This window comes from Pseudophryne corroboree, chromosome 3 (assembly GCF_028390025.1).
Source record: "Pseudophryne corroboree isolate aPseCor3 chromosome 3, aPseCor3.hap2, whole genome shotgun sequence".
In the NCBI taxonomy this organism is placed as follows: Eukaryota; Metazoa; Chordata; class Amphibia; order Anura; family Myobatrachidae; genus Pseudophryne; species Pseudophryne corroboree.
The window spans coordinates 308,946,994-308,965,525 of NC_086446.1; the positions used below are offsets into that span (position 1 = coordinate 308,946,994).

At 47.5% G+C, this 18,532-nt stretch overlaps 1 protein-coding gene across 2 annotated transcripts in view; it reads left to right on the forward strand.

Moving 5' to 3' along the window:
* ODAD4 (outer dynein arm docking complex subunit 4) overlaps nucleotides 1-18,532 on the forward strand; it is a 152,046-nt gene that overhangs the window by 110,817 nt on the left and 22,697 nt on the right. The window lies entirely within an intron of this gene.

An 18,532-nucleotide genomic window follows, 5' to 3' on the forward strand; every position in this document is an offset into this window, starting at 1 on the left:
TCGACTTTTTGCAATTCGACTTTTTGCAAATTCGACTTTTCTGCAATGATACAAGTGCTGCAATTCGACAAAAGCATATTCAATTCAAGTTTGGAAATTCGACAGCAGTGCTTTTAGACAGTAAATTCGTCATTTTCAATCCGCCACACTTTGGAGGGTGAAAACAATAAAAAAATTTAAACATGTTTTTTTTGGGGGGGAATAGCATATCTATTTATATTAGAAGGGATTAGGTACTTTTTTTTTTTTTTTTGGAGGCACAAGTATTATTTATATATTTTTAAAAATATTATTTTTTTTTATTTTTTTTTTATTGCTGGAACGGTAAAATAAAAAAAAAATGGCGTGGGGTCCCCCCTCCAAAGCATAACCAGCCTCGGGCTCTTCGAGCTGGTCCTGGTTCTAAAAATGTGGGGAAAAATTGGGCAGGGATCCCCCGTATTTTTAAAACCAGCACCGGGCTCTGCGCCTGGTGCTGGTGCAAAAAAAACGGGGGACAAAACGAGCAGGGGTCCCCCGTATTTTTCACACCAGCATCGGGCTCCACTAGCTGGACAGATAATGCCACAGCCGGGGGTCACTTTTATACAGTGCCCTGCGGCCGTGGCATTAAATATCCAACTAGTCACCCCTGGCCGGGGTACCCTGGGGGAGTGGGGACCCTTTCAATCAAGGGGTCCCCCCCCCAGCCACCCAAGGGCCAGGGGTGAAGCCCGAGGCTGTCCCCCCCATCCAAGGGCTGCGGATGGGAGGCTGATAGCCTTGAGTAAAATGACAGAATATTGTTTTTTCCAGAAGAACTACAAGTCCCAGCAAGCCTCCCCCGCAAGCTGGTACTTGGAGAACCACAAGTACCAGCATGCGGGAGAAAAACGGGCCCGCTGGTACCTGTAGTTCTACTGGAAAAAAAATACCCAAATAAAAACAGTACACAGACACCGTGACAGTAAAACTTTATTACACACTGCCGACACACACATACTTACCTATGTTCACACGCCGACATCGGTCCTCTTCTCCATGTAGAATCCACGGATACCTGAAAAGAAAAGATCAATATACTCACCTCAGCCATGGTCCAGAGATAAATCCACGGACTTGGCAAAAAAAGAAAACGAACACCCGGACCACCGGACTGAAAGGGGTCCCATGCTGACACATGAGACCCCTTTCCACGAATGAGACCTGTCAGTGACAGCTGTCACACAAAGGTCTCTAAAGCCAATCAGGAAGCGCAACTTCGTTGCGCTCACCTGATTGGCTGTGCGCTGTCTGAACTCAGACAGCGCATCGCACAGCTCCGTCCATTATATTCAATGGTGGGAACTTAGCGGCTAGCGGTGAGGTCACCCGCCGGTCAGCGGCTGACCGCGGGTAACCCCACCGCTGACGGCAAAGTTCCCACCATTGAAACTAATGGAGCGGCTTTGCGATGCGCTGTCTGACAGCTCAGACAGCGCACAGCCAATCAGGTGAGCGCCACGGAAGTAGCGCTTCCTGATTGGCTGAAGGGACTTCAGTGACAGGAGTCACGTGATGTCCCGGCATTCGTGGAAAGGGGTCTCATGTGAAAGCATGGGACCCCTTTCAGTCCGGCATGGAACGAGTGTTCGGTTTTTTTTTTTAACAAGTTCGTGGATTATCTCTGGACGTGGATGTACCTCTGGACGCTGGAAGGTGAGTATAATTGTTTTCACAGGTACCCTCGGATCGTCGGAGACCGTGGCAGTCGGCGTGTCAACATAGGTAAGTATGTGTGTGTGGGCAGTGTGTAATAAAGTTTTACTTGTCACGGTGTGTGTGTCCTGTTTTTATTTGGGCATTTTTTTTTCAGTAGAACTACAGGTACCAGCGGGCCCGGTTTTCTCCCGCATGCTGGTACTTGTGGTTCGCCAAGTACCAGCTTGCGGGGGAGGCTTGCTGGGACTTGTAGTACTGCTGGAAAAAACAATATTCTTGTCATTTTACTCAAGGCTATCAGCCTCCCATCCGCAGCCTTTGGATGGGGGGGACAGCCTCGGGCTTCACCCCTGGCCCTTGGGTGGCTGGGGGGGGGGACCCCTTGATTGAAGGGGTCCCCACTCCCCCAGGGTACCCCGGCCAGGGGTGACTAGTTGGATATTTAATGCCACGGCCGCAGGGCACTGTATAAAAGTGACTCCCGGCTGTGGCATTATCTGTCCAGCTAGTGGAGCCCGATGCTGGTGTGAAAAATACGGGGGACCCCTACTCGTTTTGTCCCCCGTATTTTTTGCACCAGCACCAGGCGCAGAGCCCGGTGCTGGTTTTAAAAATACGGGGGATCCCTGCCCAATTTTTCCCCGCATTTTTAGAACCAGGACCAGCTCGAAGAGCCCGAGGCTGGTTATGCTTTGGAGGGGGGACCCCACGCCATTTTTTTTCCGGGTTTTTCCCGTTTTTTTAAATCGCGGCAAAATCCGGCAAATCGGCCGATTTTCGCCCGCGGGACTGTCGAATCCGTTTTTCATTGAATATGGTGAATTCCGGCAGCCACCTGCCGGAATTCACCTGTCGAATTGTGTCGAATTAAAAAACGGCGATAATTTGCCGCGATTCGCCGTGAATTGCATATACCCCTTAGTCTGTACTAAGATGAAATTTATGTTTACTCTCTAAATTGATGGTAATCTGCTATAGCAATGTTTGTTTTTAGTGGAGTTTTATTGCAGGCTCTGTAGCTGGGGGCAGGGTGTTTGGACTTGATTGGAACTATTGAACACACATGGATAGTATGCATTTTTAAGAACTGCTAGGCTGGTCAGAGTTTTTTATTATAATTAAGGGATATGTAATATGAAAATTCAGAACTTATTCAGGACTTAAACAGGATGAGAACAGACTGAAACATACATCCGATCATCGTTACAGCTAAGAAACTACCAGAAAATCAACCTGCCTTTCACTCTCATGCAAACTGACCCATGTATTTAAACATATCATACTTGCCTACCTGACCCTCTCCATGAGGGAGAAAATGTTCTGTTCCTGGACTTTACTGGTAATGTATGATTGCCATCACCTGTGGTGAAACACCTTTCTTATCAATTAACTAGCTCACCACAGGTGATGGCAATCATACATTACCAGGAAAGTACAGGAACAGAGCATTTTCTCCCTCATGGAGAGGGTCAGGTAGGCAAGTATGAAACATATGTTCATATCATTTAATCTGAAATCCTTACGCTGTCTGAGAACACTACAACCATTTTGTATATATGAAAATACAGTTGTAATATCATGATTTGCTTGCAATTGTAAATACCTGGGCTCGAAATTTTACTCAGAGATGCATACTTACTTGAATGCATACTGGGCTGGTGTTTGCTTAGTCAAATACAGTGTAGTTTATCACCTTCCCTCAGCTAAACATTTGCCTCCCTGTAGCCTGTATTAATTATCTATGGTATTCCTTTAGATGCAATCTAAGGTCAGCTGTGCTGGTCAATGTAAACACATTGTTCATAACACTAAATGTTTGAAAATGAACAGCTGAACAACATCAGTAAACAGGTATTCGAACATTTAACTTTAACAATTGCAACTTCATTATGCTCTAAGCCTAAATAACTTTAGTTTTATTTTAAATACACCATGTGCCATAAATTGCTTTCTGCATTTCACTTCATGGTATTCTTTCCAAAACAATTACATCATTCACTTTCCCTGCAACTGACACCTCTGTAACCATTGCCGCCTCAGTTGTCCACTCCCCTCTTATTAACACTCATGAGATTTTTACTAATCTTTATACATTGACAATAACATCCACAACCTGTCACCGTAAAAAAATATTCACAGACCTCCTACAATTACATTTCTCTCTCTCTCTCTCTCTCTCTCTCCTGTTTCTACTAGCTGGTGACATTCACCTGATTCACAGTAATATATAAACCCAGCAAACCTCCTAAACATCACATGTCTCACCCTCCAAATCACTAAAATGTGCTTTATGGAATGCACGCTCTGTTTGTAACAAATGAACAGCTATCCATGACCTCTTCATGTAAAGTATAACAATTTCAACCTGCTTGCTATAACAGAAACATACTCACAGAATCAAACATGGACTCCCTTGCAACACTGTCACATGGTGGTCTCCACTTCACACACACCTCCAGACCTGGTAACTGTAAAGGAGGTGGTGTTGAAATATTACTATCCCAATCTTTTACATACACAGTTCTACCACAGGTTCCATCACTCACATTCACATAATTTAAAGTATATTCTATCAGGATTTACACTCCTTCTCACTGCGTGTTGCAGCAACCGAACCAGTTTCTGGAAGATTTTTTTGTTTGGCTCCCTCACTTCTTATCCTCTGACATCTCCACCATCATCATGGGTGATATCAATATCGCTGAAATATGCTGCTCATGCCTCCAAACTTCTCTCACTAACCTCCGCTCTCTGCCTCTCCCAATAGACTGACTCCTCTACACATCAGGAGTACCACTGCCTTGATCTTGTATTCACCAGACTATGCTCCATTTCTGAATTCACTAACACTCCTTTCCAAGATCACAACCTTATCACCTGCATGCTCTCCTCCATTACCTCTAAACTCAATGTCAGTGATGTCCTCCAATCCACCTCAAACCTGCAGAAATATTAATGCTATTATTTTCCAGACCTTTCCTCCTCTCTGCAACAACTGCGCCCCCCCCCCCTTTCTGCATGAACTTCTCCTGAGACTGCTGTATCACACCTAAGACAGACTCTTGAAATAGCCCTTGATGAAGTGGCTCCAGCTACCCATTACACTACACGTAGGCCTAGATGCCAACCGTGGAACTCTAAATTAGCAATACACCTACAAAAATCCTCACGTAAAGTTGAATATAATTGGTGTAAATCTCGTACTCCAAGTGACTTCCTTACATATAAGACTATCTACCACTATCGTAATGCCCTGGACACTGCCAAACAAACATATTTCCAAACTCTCCTCTGCTCAAGCCTCTAACCCAAAGCAATTTTTTTATACATTTAAATCACTTCTCAACCCTCCCTCACCCAACCCACCAGCCACTATCAGTGTGCAAGATCTTGCTTCCTACTTCAAGGACAAGATTGATGAGATCCAAGATGAAATGGTATGCTCTTCCTCAGCCAGTGACCTGCTTAATTTCATTCCTGAACACTCTGTCATCCTCTCTTCATTTGATCCCACAAATGAAGATAAGTATCAACACACTTCTCATCCTCCTACTCTACTACTTCTCCTCTTGACTCTGTACCCTCACAAATAAGTAAAGCTCTGTCTCCTGTGCTCCTCCCAGCCTTAACTAACATCTGTAATCTCCCTCTCTCTCTACTGGTATCTTTCCTTCACTGTTTAAGCATGCAGTGATTACTCCCATTCTGAAAAAAAAAAAAAATTCTAACCCAAACACTCTCAAACTACTGTCCCATCTCTGAGCTCCCATGCCCTGCCAAGCTACTTAAGACTTGTCTGCCCTTGTCTCACACACTTTCTTAAGTCACACAACTTATTGGACCCACTTCAGTCAGGCTTTTGTTCCCAGCACTCCAAAGAGACAGCACTGACTAAAGTAGTGAATTATCTGGTCACTGCGAAGTCTAAAGGCCATTACTCACTTCTTATTCTTCTAGATCTCTATGTTGCTTTACTTTAACTTTACTTTAACACATAACATTAAGTATGGTGCCCAAGAAATGAGAGGCTGTGTACCCAATTACAGTACTACAATATTATTAGAGTCTATTTCTCTAACGTCCTAGTGGATGCTGGGGACTCCGTCAGGACCATGCTGGGGACTCCGTCAGGACCATGGGGAATAGCGGGCTCCGCAGGAGACAGGGCACATCTAAAAAAGCTTTTAGGTCACATGGTGTGTACTGGCTCCTCCCCCCATGACCCTCCTCCAAGCCTCAGTTAGGTTTTTGTGCCCGTCCGAGAAGGGTGCAATCTAGGTGGCTCTCTTAAAGAGCTGTTTAGAAAAGTTTTTTTTTAGGTTTCATTCAGTGATTCCTGCTGGCAACAGGATCACTGCAACGAGGGACTTAGGGGAGAGATCTCCAACTCACCTGCGTGCAGGATGGATTGGGATCTTAGGCTACTGGACACTGAGCTCCAGAGGGAGTCGGAACACAGGTCAGCCTGGGGTTCGTCCCGGAGCCGCGCCGCCGATCCCCCTTACAGACGCTGAAGAAGACGGCAGAACGGAGGTCCGGAAACAGGCGGCAGAAGACTTCACAGTCTTCATGAAGGTAGCGCACAGCACTGCAGCTGTGCGCCATTGTTGTCACACGGCTCACTGACCTAGTCACGGAGGGTGCAGGGCGCTGCTGGGGGCGCCCTGGGCAGCAATATAAGTACCTTATTGGCAAAATAAATACATCACATATAGCCATTAAGGCTATATGTATGTATTTTAACCCAGGCCAGTTCTTAAAAACCGGGAGAAAAAACCCGCCGAAAAGGGGGCGGAGCTTATTCTCCTCAGCACACAGCGCCATTTTCCCTCACAGAAAGGCTGAGGGGAAGGCTCCCATGCTCTCCCCTGCACTGCACTACAGAAACAGGGTTAAAACAGAGAGGGGGGGCACTGATTTGGCGATATAAATATATATTAAATGCTATAAGGGAGGAACACTTTTATAAAGGTTGTCCCTGTATAATTATAGCATTTTGGTGTGTGCTGGCAAACTCTCCCTCTGTCTCCCCAAAGGGCTAGTGGGTCCTGTCCTCTATCAGAGCATTCCCTGTGTGGGTGCTGTATGTCGGTACGTGTGTGTCGACATGTATGAGAAAAATGTTGGTGAGGAGGCGGAGCAAATTGCCTGTAATGGTGATGTCACTCTCTAGGGAGTCGACACCGGAATGGATGGCTTACTTGTGGAAGTACGTGATCATGTCAACACGCTGCGAGCCGGTTGACGACATGAGACGACCGGCAAACAAATTAGTACCTGTCCAGGCGTCTCAGACACCGTCAGGGGCTTGTAAAAACGCCCATTTACCTCACGGACACTGACTCCAGTGTCGACGGTGAAGAAACAAACGTATTTTCCTTTAGGGCCACACGTTACATGTTAAGGGCAATGAAGGAGGTGTTACATATTTCTGATACTACAAGTACCACAAATAAGGGTATTTTGTAGGGTGTGAATAAACTACTTGTAGTTTTGCCTGAATCAGATAAATTAAATGAAGTGTGTGATGATACGTGGGGTTCCTCCGATAGAAAGTTATGGGCGGTATACCCTTTCCCGCCAGAAGTAAGGGCGAGTTGGGAAACACACCTTAGGGTGGATAAGGCGCTCACACGCTTATAAAACAAGTGGCGTTACCGTCTCCAGATACGGCCGCCCTCAAGGAGCCAGCTGATAGGAAGCTGAAAAATAGCCTAAGAAGTATATACACACATACTGGTGTTATACTACGACCAGCAATCGCCTCAGACTGGATGTGCAGCGCTGAGGGGGCTTGGTCGGATTTCCTGACTGAAAATTTTGATACCCTTGACAGGGACAAGATTTTATTGTCTATAGAGCATTTTAAGGATGCATTTCTATATATGCGTGATGCGCAGAGGGATATTTGCATTCTGGCATCAAGAGTAAATGTGTTGTCCATATCTGCCAGACGAAGACACGACAGTGGTCAGGTGAGGCAGATTCCAGACGGCACATGGAAGTATTGCCGTATAAAGGGGCGGTCCATCGGACCTGGTGGCCATGGCAACAGCTGAAAAATCCACCTTTTGTTCCCCGAGTCACATCTCAGCAGAAAAGGACACAGTCTTTTCAGTCTCAGTCCTTTCGTCCCCATACGGGCAGGCGGGCAAAGGCCAGTCATATCTGCCCAGGGGTAGAGGAACGGGAAGAAGACTGCAGCAAGCAGCCCATTCCCAGGAACAGAAGCCCTTCACAGCTTCTGCCAAGTCCGCAGCATGACGCTGGGGCAGTACAAGCGGACTCAGGTGCGGTAGGGGGTCATCTCAAGAGTTTCAGCACGCAGTGGGCTCACTCGCAAGGGGACTCCTGGATCCTACATGTAGTATCCCAGGTGTACATTGGAAATTCGAGACGTCTCCTCCTCACAAGTTCCGGAAGTCTGTTTTACCAACGTCTACCTCCGACAGGGAGGCAGTATTGGAAACAATTCACAGGCTGTATTCCCAGCAGGTGATAATCAAAGTACCCATCCTACAACAAGGGAGGGGGTATTATTCCACACTATATTGTGGTACTGAAGCCAAACGGCTCGGTGAGATCTGAAATATTTGAACACTTACATACAAGCGTTCAAATCAAGATGGAGTCACTCAGAGCAGTGATAGCGAACCAGGAAGAAGGGGACGAGATGGTGTCACTGGATATCAGGGACATTTACCTACATGTCCAAATTTGCCCTTCTCACCAAGGGTACTTCAGGTTCGTGGTACAGAACTGTCACTATCAGTTCAGACGCTGCCGTTTGGATTGTCCACGGCGCCCCGGGTCTTTACCAAGGTAATGGCCGAAATGATGATTCTTCTTAAAAGAAACTTGGACGCTTTCCTGATAAGGGCAAGGTCCAGAGAACAGTTGGAGGTCGGAGTAGCACTATCTTTAATAGTTCTACGACAGCACGAGTGGATTCTAAATATTCCAAAATCGTAGCTTTTCCGAGGACACGTCTACTGTTCCTAGGGATGATTCTGGACACAGTCCAGAAAAAGGTGTTTCTCCCAGAGGAGAAAGCCAGGGAGTTATCCGAGCTAATCGGGATCCTCCTAAAAACAGGAAAAGTGTCAATGCATCATTGCACAAGAGTCCTGGTAAAAATGGTGGCTTATTACGAAGCAATTCCATTCGGCAGATTTCACGCAAGAACTCTTCAGTGGGATCTGCTGGACAAATGGTCCGGATCGCATCTTCAGATGCATCAGCGGATAACCCTATATCCAAGGACAAGGGTGTCTCTCCTGTGGTGATTACAGAGTGCTCATCTTCTAGAGGGCCACAGATTCAGCATTCAGGAGTGGATGCTGGTGACCACGGAGGCCAGCCTGAGAGGCTGGGGAGCAGTCACACAAGGAAAAAAAAAAAAAAAAAAAAAATTTTCCAGGAAAGTGTGATCAAGTCTGGAGAATTCTCTCCACATAGATGGAGCTAAGAGCAAAATTATAAGGCTCTAAACTTAGCAAGACCTCTGCTTCAAGGTCAGCCGGTATTGATCCAGTGGGATAACATCACGGCAGTCGCCCACGTAAACAGAAAGGGCGACACAAGAAGCTGGAGGGCAGTGAAAAAACTGCAAGGATTTTTCGCTAGGCGGAAAATCATGTGATAGCACTGTCAGCAGTGTTCTCTCCGGGAGTGGACGACTGGGAAGCAGACTTCCTCAGCAGGCATGACCTCCACCTGGGAGAGTGGGAACTTCATAGGGAAGTTTTTCCGCATGATTGTGAGCCATTGGCAAAGACCAAAGGTGGAAATGATGGCGTCCCGCCCGAACAAAAAACGGGACAGGTATTGCGCCAGGTCATGAGACCTTCAGGCGATAGCTGTGGATGTCCTAGTAACACCGTGGGTGTAACAGTCGGTGTATGTGTTCCCTCCTCTGCTTCTCATAACCAAGGTATTGAGAATTATAAGACATAGAGGAGTATGAACTATACTCGTGACTCCGGATTGGCCAAGAGGGACTTGGTACCCGGAACTTCAAGAGATGCTCACAGAGGACTAAGGGCCTGGGGAGCTAAGAAGGGACTTGCTTCAGCAGGTACCATGTCTATTCCAAGACTTACCGCGGCTGCGTTTGACGGCATGGCGGTTGAATGCCGGATCCTGAAGGAAAAAGGCATTCCATAAGAGGTCATACCTACCCTGGTCAAAGCCAGGAAGGAGGTGACCGCACAACGTCATCACCACATGTGGTGAAAATATGTTGCGTGGGTGAGGCCAGGAAGGCCCCACGAAGAAAATTCAACTAGGTCGAATTCTACACTTCCTGAAAACAGGAGTGTTTTGAGCCTAAAATTGGGGTTCTTTAAGTTTTTAAGTTTCGGCCCTGTAGAATTTCTTCCGAAAAGAATTGACTTCAGTTCCTGAAGTCCAGATTGTCAAGGGAGTATTGCATATACACCCCTTTTTGTGCCTCTAGTGGCACCGTGGGATCTCAACATAGTGTTGGGATTCCTTAAAATCATATTGGTTTGAAGCGCTCAAATCTGTGGATTTGAAATATATCACATGGAAAGTGAACAAGCTGTTGACCAATATCTCACATGGACAGTGACCATGCTGTTGGTCCTGGCCTCGGCCAGGCGATTGTCAGAATGGGCGGCTTTGTCTTACAAAAGCCCATATTTAAATTTCCATTCGGACAGGGCAGAACTGGGACTCGTCTCCAGTTTTCTTCCTAAGGGGGTGTCAGGTTTTTCACCTGAAACAACCTATTATGGTGCCTGCGGCTTCTAGGGACTTGGAGGACTCCAGGTTAATAGACGTTGTCAGGACCCTAAAAATATATATATATATATATATATATATATAGTTTAGGACGGCTGGAGTCAGAAAGTCTGACTTGCTGTTTATATTGTTTGCACCCAACAAGATGGGTGCTCCTGCGTCTAAACAGACGATTGCACGTTGGATCTGTAGCACAATCCAACTTGCACATTCTGTGGCAGGCGTGCCACAGCCTAAATCTGTAAAGGCCCACTCCACTAGGAAAGTGGGCGCATCTTGGGCGGCTGCCCGAGGGGTCTCGGCATTACAACTTTGCCGAGCAGCTACGTGGTCAGGGGAGAACACGTTTGTAAAATTTTACAAATTTGATACTCTGGCTAAGGAGGACCTGGAGTTCTCTCAGTCGGTGCTGCAGAGTCATCCGCACTCTCCCGCCCGTTTGGGAGCTTTGGTATAATCCCCATGGTCCTGACGGAGTCCCCAGCATCCACTAGGACGTTAGAGAAAATAAGAATTTACTTACCGATAATTCTATTTCTCGTAGTCCGTAGTGGATGCTGGGCGCCCATCCCAAGTGCGGATTGTCTGCAATGCTTGTACATAGTTATTGTTACAAAAATCGGGTTATTCTTGTTGTGAGCCATCTTTTCAGAGGCTACTTCGTTTTGTTATCATACTGTTAACTGGGTTCAGATCACAAGTGGTACGGTGTGATTGGTGTGGCTGGTATGAGTCTTACCCGGGATTCAAGATCCTTCCTTATTGTGTACGCTCGTCCGGGCACAGTACCTAACTGAGGCTTGGAGGAGGGTCATGGGGGGAGGAGCCAGTACACACCATGTGACCTAAAAGCTTTTTTAGATGTGCCCTGTCTCCTGCGGAGCCCGCTATTCCCCATGGTCCTGACGGAGTCCCCAGCATGGTCCTGACGGAGTCCCCAGCATCCACTACGGACTACGAGAAATAGAATTATCGGTAAGTAAATTCTTATTTTTGAGCCCAGTGAGCTTTCCTAAAAATATTTCTTATTCCATGTGGAAAAAATATTACTTTATATTGTGAGGCAACAAAACATGAAAAATGCAAAGGGGGTGAATACTCTAGAAAGGCACTGTGTGTGTGTGTGTGTGTGTGTGTGTGTGTGTGTGTGTGTGTGTGTGTGTATATATATATATATATATATATATATGTATATATATATATCGTCTGTAGTAAAATATTAAATATTTTCTTATAATTAAAGTATTTTCACATGCATTCCTCACAAACGTGGGTGGCAGCTGATAACAAATTATGGCGATTAGAATGTGTAAAAAATAGAAGTAATCAGCGCCTAATAATGCCCATAAAATGACGGTGGGGACATAGAATGAAATGTAGTGGAAAAAAATGGGACAAGCACTTATCTCACTCAGATAGGAATCTTCGGTCCACAAACCAATATAACAACAGTGATATGCCAAAGAGAAAAAGAAACAACCAATAGTGTGTACCGTTTAAACCTATATGTACTTATAGCATTTTTCTACTTAGTGAGTGTTAATTGGAATTGCTCCCAGAATATCACACTCCACAATAGCGTAGTAGAAAGATAATTTTTCACATTTAATAAAGTACATAAAATATATCCACGGTTTAAAACGAGCAGGTATCGCACGTACAAGAAACGAATGATATAGAAGCTTATCTGTCTATAAAAATAGGGTCCAGGATATCTCCCTTCACATTTACTTTAGTACATAAATTAAACCCACGGTTTAAAACGAGCAGGTATCACACGTACAAGAAACAATTGATATAAAAGCTTATCTGTCCATCAAAAGAGGGTCCAGGGTAGTTAGCATACATGCTAGAAGCCATGAAAGATATTCGACTCTTGGGTTCAAAAGCCGCTACCATGGCAGTATCAGCTCGGAGGGCGTTGTGGATTTACCAGTGGAATGCTGATGCAGATTCCAAAAGGAATATGGAGGCTCTCCCGTATAAAGGTGAGGCCTTGTTTGGAGATAGGCTGGATGCGTTAGTCTCTGCGGCTACCGCAGGTAAATCGACATTCTTGCCTTATGCTCCTGCACCGGAGAAAAAGACACATCACTCTCACATGCAGTCCTTTCGGCCCAACAAATACAAAAAGGCCAAAGGTTCCCCCTTTTTTGCAGGTAGAGGAAGGGGAAAAGGAAACAAATCTGCAACGTCTCCAGGATCGCAGGAGCAGAAATCAACCCCTGCTTCTGCCAAATCTGCAGCATGACGCTGGAGCTCCCTTGCGGGAGTCCGCTCGGGTGGGAGCACGTCTGAAACTTTTCAGTCAGTTCTGGCTTCAATCTGGCCTGGACCCATGGGTCTTACAAATAGTGTCCCATGGATACAAACTGGAATTTCAAGACGTCCCCCCTTCCCGATTTTTCAAATCGGCCTTACCAGCTTCTCTTCCAGAGAGAGAAGTAGTAACAGCTGCAATTCAAAAATTATGTCAGGATCAAGTCATTGTCCTGGTACCCTTGTCACAGCAAGGAGAAGGTTTTTATTCAAGCCTTTTCGTAGTGCCGAAGCCGGATGGCTCGGTCAGACCAATTTTAAACCTGAAAGATCTGAATCTCTACCTCAAAAGGTTCAAGTTCAAGATGGAATCTCTGAGGGCAGTGATTTCCAGTCTGGAGGAAGGGGACTTCATGGTGTCAGTAGACATAAAAAAATGCTTATTTGCATGTTCCCATTTATCCTCCTCACCAAGCTTATCTGAGATTCGCAGTACAGGATTGCCATTACCAGTTCCAGACGTTGCCGTTCGGGCTCTCCACGGCACCGAGGGTATTCACCAAGGTGATGACAGAGATGATGGTCCTCCTTCGACAACAAGGAGTCAATATAATTCCTTATCTAGACGATCTCCTGATAAAAGCGAGATCCAGGGAACGGTTGGTGCAGAACATTGCACTCTCTCTGGCAGTACTCCAACAACACGGTTGGATCATGAATTTTCCAAAGTCACAATTGGAACCGACGACAAGATTGTCCTTTCTGGGAATGATACTGGACACAGAAGTACAGAGAGTATTTCTCCCAGTAGAAAAGGCTCTGGAAATCCAGAGAATGGTCAAACAGATTTTGAAACCAACAAGAGTTTCAATACATCAATGCATTCGGTTGTTGGGGAAGATGGTGGCGGCCTACGAGGCCATACAGTTTGGCCGATTCCATGCCAGAGTTTTCCAGTGGGACCTGTTGGTCAAGTGGTCCGGATCCCACCTACACATGCACCGGAAGATAATCCTGTCCTCCAAAGCCAGGATTTCGCTCCTGTGGTGGCTACACAGTTCTCACCTACTAGAGGGATGCAGGTTCGGGATTCAGGACTGGGTCCTAGTAACCACGGATGCAGGTCTCCGAGGCTGTGGAGCAGTCACACGGGGGGAAGCTTCCAAGGAAAATGGTCAAGTCAGGAAACCTGCCTTCACATAAACGTTCTGGAATTGAGAGCCATTTACAACGGCCTTCTACAAGCGGTACATCTTGTTCAAGATCAACCCTTGTAGATCCAGTCCGACAATGTAACAGCAGTCACGTACATAGACCGTCAAGGCGGAACGAAAAGCAGAGAGGTGACAAAGATCCTCCTCTGGGCAGAAAGTCATGCAAGAGCTCTGTCAGCAATTTTCATTCTAGGAGTGGATAACTGGGAAGCAGACTTCCCCAGCAGACACGATCTCCATCCAGAAGAATGGAGCCTCCACCAAGAAGTCTTCGCAGAGGTGACAAGTCTTTGGGGAGTTCTTCAAGTAGACATGATGGCATCTCGTCTCAACAAGAAGCTTCAGAGATATTGTTCCAGGTCGAGAGACCCTCAAGCAATAGCAGTGGATGCACTGGTGATCCAGTGGGTGTTTCGGTCGGTATATGTCTTCCCTCCACTTCCACTGATTCCAAAAGTTCTCAAAATCCTAAGAAGAACAAGGGTTCGAGCAATCCTCATTGCCCCAGACTGGCCAAGGAGGGCTTGGTATCCAGATCTTCAGGAGTTGCTCATAGAAGATCCTCCCCTGCCATTAATGATTAAAATAATACAAAGAAGATACTTATGACACGTATTCTGTGTCATAAGTATCTGGTCATATAATGTCAATCATTTTATCATTTAAATTGGCTTTGGGAGGCACTGATAGTGGTGCCTCCCTTTGTTAATGGGACATGGGCCAAAGCGGGGGGCTGGGCCATGCTGCGGGCTGTAAAAGCCCATTGAAAATAAATGAAGAACCGGCACCTACTAAAGTGCCTCTGTGACACAGGGACGTGCTTTCACCCATGAAAGCACACCCCTGTCAGTGAGGAGGATGTGATTGGCCAGCGGATCCATCGCTGGATCCGCTGTCATCACTGGGTGGGTGTGGGCATAGCGGCGGCGGTGCAGGCGTTGGCGGCGGAGATGCGTGGATGTGTGGCCGTTAGCGGCAGGTCTGGATCCGAGAGGATCCAGTCCCTGCCTGCCATTCAGAATTTTGTGTTTGGCATTGGTGCCAATTTCAAAAATGGTGCCTCAGCGTCATTTTTGAAATTCAAGATGGCCACCGCGAGCCAATCACGGCTCACCACGTCATCACCCCGCACCCTCTGGCTGACTAATAAGTTAGCGCAAGGCAGTGGCTGTCAGTCTGACGGCGGAGGAGGAGCAGGGAAGACCTCCTGAAGACCGAAGACGCAGTGGAAGTCCTGGATGGGCGCAGCTATGAAAAAGAGCTTAATGGCCGTTGCCCACCAGGTGAAGACTCCAGAAGCCCTGGGGAGGTGGCGGCCATGAAAAAGAGCTGAAAGGCCGTCGCCCCCACAAGTGAAAATGCCAGAGGAAGTTGCCGTAAAAGCCCTGGGAAGGCAGTGGCCATAAAAAAGGGGTGTGGTATGGCTGACCGATGGTCAGCTTACAGACGCCAGGATCCCGGCAGCATACCGACGCCGGGATCCCGGAGGGGGGAGGCCGAGTGAAGCAAGCCCCTTTCCACGAGTGGAAATAGTCCCTGTTGGTCGGCATGCCGACCATCGGGATAGTGTGGGGGCGGGATGTTGGGGGAGGCCATGTGTCCATCGGTCTCCTGACCGCCAGTCACATGAATACCGCCCTTGAGAAAGAGCTGAAAGGCCGCCGCCCCCAGGTGAAGACGCTGTACAATAAAACCTTTATTTTTTTATTTTTTTTAAAGGGTCATGTTTTTATTTTAATATTTTCTTTACAGGAGGACTACAGGTGCCAGCCGGCCCTTAATGTCCGGGCATGCAGGCACTTGTGGTTCTTCAAGTGCCTGCATGCTGGGGCAGGCTTGCTGGGACATGTAGGCCACCTGTAAAGAACAATATTATCATAGCATGAACCCCGCACACCGCCATCAGAGGTGCAGGGCATAGCACTGGGCTTTCAGCCCAGTGCTGGTTGTTGCTTTTTTTTTTTGGGGGGGGGTCCCCACTTTCCTAGGAATTCCAGCCCTGGGCTGACTGGTTTGGGAGTGGTTAATGTGATGGCAGGGGGACCTCACACTGAGTGTTCCCCCTGCTATGGCATTACCCCTCCTGGCTGGTTCAGCCTGGTGCTGGTTGTAGTTACATTTTATTTACATCCTTTTTTTAATAAAATATATATATATATATTATATATATATATATATATATATATATATATATATATATATATATATATATATATATATATATGGGGGGCAGGGGGAGTATTTTATCAGCTTGTGACTCCCCAGCCACTGACCTCCCCGCACGCCGCTGCTTGGTAGTCAGCAGCTGCTTAACTGCTGTGTAAAGGGTACCGACAGCTCTCCCAGTGACCTTAAGTGTTGTGCAAAATTTGTTACCTTTTTACCTCAAAGGAGGAGCCCTAAAGAGAGTGAGAAGCTAGGCAAGGAGACCTAGGGTCCTTTGGAATAGAGTCAGCCTATCCCTGCAAACCTTACTTATTTAACATACAGTGGGAGGAACTTGTACTGTCGTCCCATCATTTACAGCACTGAGTAGGGCAGCATCAGAGGTGGGATGGAACAGAAGGAGGCGGATTACTTTCCTCAGCGCCAGCCTTTTGACAGCATCAATCCAGGGAAGGCCCGCCCGGAGGTGTGGCCTGACAAAGATTGGCAGCAGCGGAGTATGTCCTGTTGTAAGTCTAATTAGTTTACCAGGAAGTCCTATAAAATGAAAGTTATACGCACAGAAATACTTGAAATTCCGTAGTGAAGCACGGGTATTCAGCTTGTCACAATATATAATGCAGTGATCCACCACAAAGAAAGGAAAATTACTTCAAATATTTCCATAATATTGTGCCAAATATGATTATGAATTAAAAACTTCTAAAGCATGACTTCACCCAACACTTGCCTGTAATCATCTACCTCATGTACACGCTTTGATCATTGCCTGTACACTCCCTGCAGAACTGCTTGCAAACTCAGGGGTTCTTACAGCTGCCTTCTCAATATATTTTGTATCTCTTAGCCTTGCTGTTTGTATTACCATACTCAATCCCACTTACTGCTTACCTCTCATTTCCATGATTTACCAATATTTTTAAATAAACTTCATACTTTCTTATTCATGCTTCCATTCACCAGTTACTCCCTGTCACGTCTACATAACTAAATAATATATGCTTTATTTTGGCACAGTTGTATCGGGCCCGGACCGTGGTACAGTGCCTGCTGCCGTGCAGGTGTCATCACTCTACTCACCTGTGGCAGCTCCAGTCACCTACGATACCCAGAAGTGTCAGGGGACTCCGCCTTCCGGGGCGATCGTCGACACGAACACCTCTCTGCAGCGGTCGACGCAGAACCTAGAAGGAAGGAACGTACCGGTTGAGACGTGCGTGCCAACCTCCGTCGGAGAACAGGGCGCGTCAGGGGTAGCTGCGACCTTCACCGGCTGGGCGGAAGGTCATCACTGGCCCAAAGGCCTCAGCTACCCAGTTCTCACACACTCGCACTTTGTGTGGTGAGAGGGGTTCTCACGTCCGTGAGCACAACCCCTGACCGGTATACGGGGACAATGACTAACAAACACAGAGTAATACTCACTTCCGACTCCCTGGTCACCTTGATGGTCGCACCTCTCTGCTTCTGTTGGGGCAAGAAGAGCAAGCAACAACAAATTACAGCCATCTACGCCTACCTGAGCAAACTAACTTGAGTAACTGAGGCTACTGGTTCCGTTCCAAACTAGCAGAGACCGGACCAACTAAACACAATCGCTAACCAACAAGTCAGTAGAATAATTCCCCGGCACAACAGGTTAACGCCGAATAACCAATTCCACTTACCGGATGCTGGTCACTAGCTACTTCCTTCCGCTCCTAACTGAGGACGCGAATGGGGGTCCAGAGCGGACGGCCGTCCACTCCAGATTACCGGGAAATAGAGGAGCGTGGGACGGGAACGTTACTCCACACTCCAATCCCCTGTATTATACACCGCGGGGGCCAGCCGGCTCCTCACGCCGACCGACCGTGAACCCCTCGGAAGCTGCCGCACAGCCCACTTCCGACCGATCCGGTCCAGGCCGGCCTGTACAATACCACCCCGAGTCCTGAACAATGCAGTAGGTGGAAGCCTGGGTGAGGGCGCAGGCCTGGAAGCCTGGGTGAGGGCGCAGGCCTGGAAGCCTGAGTGAGGGCGCAGGCATGGAAGCCTGGGTGAGGGCGCAGGCCTGGAGGGCCTGGAGTGGGGCGCAGGCCGGAAGGGCCTGGAGTGGGGCGCAGGCCGGAAGGGCCTGGAGTGGGGCGCAGGCCGGAAGGCCTGGAGTGGGGCACAGGCCGGAAGGCCTGGGGTGGGGCACAGGCCGGAAGGCCTGAAGTGGGGCACAGGCCGGGAGGGCCTGACTAAGTGGCCGCAGGCCGGGAGGGCCTGGTTATGCCCACAGGCCTAGCGCCTGTCCCTGGTGCTCTAGGGAGGATTATAAATAGGTGGACGTGGCCCAAGGCCGCCTACCTGTCTCGGTGGGAGAGGCCGCAGCGGGGAGCTTCGTTAGCTCTTTTGCTTCCCTCGCGCCGCGGCACTCTCCGCCGGACTTCCGTCGCTGGGCGTCTTCTTCCGTCGTCGTC